At 42.6% G+C, this 5,134-nt stretch overlaps 1 pseudogene; it reads left to right on the top strand.

The window, feature by feature from the left end:
- Positions 1-476: 476 nt before the first annotated feature.
- On the top strand, positions 477-4,925 carry LOC121325332 (annotated as a pseudogene).
- Positions 4,926-5,134: the final 209 nt, after the last annotated feature.

The raw sequence follows: 5,134 nt of genomic DNA, 5'->3' as shown, positions 1-5,134 counted from the left end.
CTAGGAGTTTGTGTAGAAAAAGAGTAAGCCTGTCATTCAGCATGAAGTAGCTTTACAGACTACCAATGATAACTTGTCAAAGACCGATAGTTTGATACTGAAACTGAAAAATGGGAAAAGATCCATATTAAGTGTTAGTTTAGTGCTCTGCAGTGTAGAGTGGAGTTCTCTTTCCTGTTATACTAGAGTGCTCTGCAGTGTAGAGTGGAGTTCTCTTTCCTGTTATACTAGAGTGCTCTGCAGTGTAGATTGGAGTTCTCTTTCCTGTTATACTGGAGTGCTCTGCAGTTTTGTAGCACAGTTAAATTGTACTCTTTTCCAGTTTATTCAGTTAACTATTACACAAGGGAATTGTGCATCGTGCTCTTATTTAAAATAAGCTCATGAAGACACTTTGCTCTTATTGGCATGTTTCCCAGCTCTGAGTTAACCGTTAGTAAACATGAGTAACGCAGTCAACATGATGCCCAGTGAATTTAAACCCATTGAAATGCTATAGGTGCTGCTGATTCATGATGGTATGGCAGAATGTTTCTAGCTCCACCTCCCAGCCTTGTAACTCCTCCCTGCATTATCAGCCAGGTCATGTATTTAAACACTGTTGCTTCAGCACTGGCAATCTTGCACAAGGACATTCTTCGTAAATACCCTGTGGTGTACAATAGGTAAATTTGATAGAAGGTAGGCACTGTCATTATTATTATTATTATTATTTAAAAACTACATTAAGCATTTTTATTATTTTAAATAAATGGTAACAATATACACAATGTAAAGTAGGAAATGTCAGTTCTCTTAAGAAGAGCTAGCTTTTACACAGGTGGTTTCCTCTGGGGGGGCTGCATAGCACATGGTGACACCTGGTGGTTGTAAACTCTAACTGCATTATGGATGTGTAAGATGAAGATAATTGGAACATTTGAGGATATTGTTTATATTGTGTTGGAATGGAGTTGGTTACTTGTTTCAATGTTCTGTGCTTTCTGTGTCTTGATCCGCCTTGTACCTCACAATGAACAACCTCCAAGAGTCATGACCCTGCTGTTATAACCAGGAAACAAGACCTTTCTGGTTAAGACCTGAAAAGTGTCAATTATCTGTTTAAAATCATTTTTCTCCACTCAACTTGAGGCAGACATGAGGTGGAAAGTGTTGTTTTGTGCAAGAACAGTTGACAATATTCAGATTTTTTTTCTCTGAAAAATGTGACATCTGAAATAGGGACTACTTTTTGGAAAATGTATTTTTCAGAGAACTGTCAATATGTGAGTCCATGCACAGTAAATGCATTACTTGATAAAGGATGTTTATACTGAGATATGATTGCTTCATTTATCACAATCACGTGGTGTTGCCTGGAAGCAAGCTGGTGTAGAACTCTTCTACACGCTGTTTCCATGACACTGTCAAAGAAGCCATCCAAACTGCTCTCAACAGACCTGTGTCTTTAATGGCCTAGATCGCTGTGTTACTGGTGCAGTGTGACCCTTCACAGATATGTGCAGCTTAACACTTTGTATTGCAGGGGCAATGTATCAGGATGTTTATTGGATAAAGTTATAAAACAGCTTAATCATTAATCCAGTAAAATAGTTATCTGGAGTTAAATAGAACCAATGTTTGATTTTAGCAATATGTAATCCTTTCATGCTTTTAGCAGTGTCCTGTGCTGTATACAGAGTGCTATGAAGACGGTACCCTTTGGATAATGTTGCTGGCGATAAGAACATAAAGTTTACAAACAAGAGGAGGATTTGGCCCATCTTGCTCATTTGGTTGTCAGTAGCTTATTGATCCCAGAATCTCATAAAGCAGCTTCTTGAAGGATCCAGGGTGTCAGCTTCAACAACCTTACTGAGGAGTTGATTCCAGAATTTCACAATTCTCTGTATAAGAAAGTGCCTCCTATTTTCTGTTCGGAATGCCCCTTTATCTAATCTCCATTTGTGACCCCTGGTCCTTATTTCTTTTTTCAGGACGAAAAACTCCCTTGGGTCGACGTTGCCAATACCTTTTAGAATTTTGAAAGCCTGAATCATTATTTTAGCCTGTCTGCATATGACATGCCTTTTAAACCCAGAATAATTCTGGTCGCTCTTCTTTGCACTCTTTCTAGAGATCAACGGACAGTTTCAATGACTATGGTGTCTAGATATGCTACTGTTTGGATCATTAAAATAGACCCTGCGATCCTGCACTGATGGGGTATCATATTACTGCGATAGATCACCACTGGGGAAGGCTGCCTTTCTTGTGAATCACTTATATATGCTTTCTTTTTAAATGTTTCATTCATTGCAGATTGCGAGAGGGTGGACCTTCCACTAGCACAAGCAACAATGTCTCCAGGGTTGGAGCAGTTTCCTGAAACGAGCGAGCGGCAGCCTCTTCCAGTAGTCATAATAGGTAAAAATTAAATATAATGGGTAAGAATTCACCTACACCTTGTCAGTCAAAAACATATGGGGCCTGCTACAGTAAGCTAGAATGGGAAGTAAAGAGCTGGCAACACTGTGTGATCCAGCGCTGAGCCCCGCTGGGGTGCTACACTCCTGTAATTGTGTGTGTTTGGGATCTTTCTGCTAGGGAATGGGCCCTCTGCAATCTGCCTCTCCTACTTCTTGTCTGGCCACAGACCCTATGTGAGGAAGGGGGCAGTCCATCCAAACCCCATACTCCAGAGAAAGCTGCAGGACATCGCTGGGAGCTCCGTAGTGGAACAGGTGAGAAACTGCAATGTAGAATCAGCCAGCCAGGTGGGGTGACATGGGAAAATAAGAGTTAACTATTTAAAAAACAAAACCTTGCAGTTAAGAACCCTGTGTGAAACCAGATACAGGGCTCCTGGCTGCTGTCTGTGCAATGAAGCTCTCCTGGCAGATGTTTTCTATTATTAATATTATTAGGTTGGTTAAAGTTGGAAACTTCGATTATTAAAGTACACGTGCCTGTACATGACAGTAATAATAGAAGCTGCAAATATTTCAGTCTTCTGATCATTCTCCATTTCCGATAAGTTTAGCTAGCGGACTGACCTCAATAATATAACATAGAAATAGTTGGTATACGTGGGTCCACTGGACTTAATCTCTCAACATCTAATTGATAAACCTGTGGTTTCACAGATCACGGTGCGCACTAGCCCCGGAGTATCTTACCTTAGGTAACATTAGGTGGTCCAAGATTCGTGCTAATCAGGGTCTGTGAAACCAGTTGAAACCCCTCACCCCCACTTTGAGCATATTCGTCTAACCCCTTGGTTTCCTTGCTCTTGCCACTCTGTTCAGGTCCTGGAGTTCCTGTCTGAGGGGCTGGAAGGGGGCTCTCACAGCCCCCTGGCTCTACTCTTTGATGCCCTTGTTCGCCCGGATGGTGACCTGGGCGGGAGGGCGGAGTCAGTGCTGACCTGGAGACTGGAGCCCAAGCACCTCGTTCCACACCTGGTCCTGGGCAAGGGTCCCCCGGGAGGGGCTTGGCATTTGAGCACACTGCTTTCGTGATTCTTTGTTGTGTTAATTAATCTCTAATTTGAACAGAACGGTCCAATCAAATTGAAGGACTGAAAAAAACTGATAGTAAAATTTAAGACAGAGCCCAACTTTGTAGGAGTTTCCCAAGAACTCCAGCTCCCAGCAGTCTTTGCAGGTAATCACTATGTCTCCTGTGAGTCATGTGATTACATGATTACATGCAACCAGGAATCAGAGCAACTATATAGAGTACTTATCCATGAGAGAATAATATTTTATTACATTGGACTGTATTTACCTCACTGTTTGGAAGATGCAATGAGTGATATCCAAAAGAAAACATTAACCCAGCCTTCCCTTGCAGTCTATCAAGGGCTCCATGTTCACACTTAGCCTTAGAGACTGAATAGAGCTGCCTGGCCTTCACTTCAGGGACTGGATGAGGAGAAAAAAAAGGTAAGCAGCTTAATACAATATGAAGGTCAGGATCACCCTCTACACTTTTATTTTGCAATATTTTGGGGTGGGGGAGATAAATAAATACATATATAAGAATTGAAATCATTGAGTAGGGAAAGAAAACGCACATTTTTTTTTTTTTTTTTAACAGGAACTTGAGGAATGACAGAGCCACGACTCGAGACATAGCTCAGTACTATGAGCACTACGTGAAGGTCCTGGGACTGCAGCAGCGCTTTGTCTGCGGGACCGTGGTGACCTCTGTGAAGCCTCTCCTGCCTAGTTCAGCAGAGGAAGACCACGTGGAACCCCTGACTGCCTCCCGCAAGCTCTATGAGATCCAGGGCTTCCACCAGAACGCTGCAGGACTCCAGAGCCCCTTCTGCATTCATGCAGAGAACGTGGTCCTGGCAACAGGGACTTACGACAGCCCAGCTTGGCTGGGGGCAGATGGGGAGGACCTCCCCTACGTTTTCCACAGAATCTCTGACCTGGAGACGGCTTTGCAGAAGCAGAGGCTCGGTCCGGACTCTGACCCTGTCCTGATAGTTGGGGCGGGACTCACGGCAGCAGACGCTGTCCACACAGCCCGTCACAGCAATATCCCAGTCATCCACATCTTCCACAGAGCAGTGACGGACTCTGGCCTGGTCTTCACCCAGCTGCCCAAGATGATGTACCCAGAGTAACCACCTGGCAGGGGACAGCTTTGTGAGGTTTCTGTAAGGCGGAGCGCTGGCTGTGACAGCCTCCTTGCTTAAAAAAAGGAATGTTGATTTAAGGGACTGACATTTGGATCATTGCAATAAAAAAACATTATACTGTAATAAGCACCCCTTCAGCAGTGTTGCTGCTCCTTCTGTAGATATGATTCTCAGGAATACTCACTTCTGTATAATTTTCAACAGTAGAACGGATAATTTGAGTGGCTTTTTAAAAAACATTTATCTAAAATATAATAAAACCCATTGTTATATTAATCCAGGCCATAACTAAAATCACCCAAATTCCCTATATCATATTGGAAGAGTGTTATGTTTGCATAAACATGTGCTTCACGTGTTTTAAAAATATAAGTGTTCTCTTTGCAGATGTAGTTTTTTATATTGATTGGATCTAGGGTTGGATAGATCTTGAAATCCTTCTGTGAAAGGGTTATATATATGTGTGTGTGTGTGTGTGTGTGTGTGTGTGTGTGTGTGTGT

Source organism: Polyodon spathula, chromosome 13, assembly GCF_017654505.1.
Source record: "Polyodon spathula isolate WHYD16114869_AA chromosome 13, ASM1765450v1, whole genome shotgun sequence".
Lineage (NCBI taxonomy): Eukaryota > Metazoa > Chordata > Actinopteri > Acipenseriformes > Polyodontidae > Polyodon > Polyodon spathula.
The sequence above is the reverse complement of the archived record's forward strand: the minus strand, read 5'-3'. Positions and strand labels throughout refer to the sequence as shown.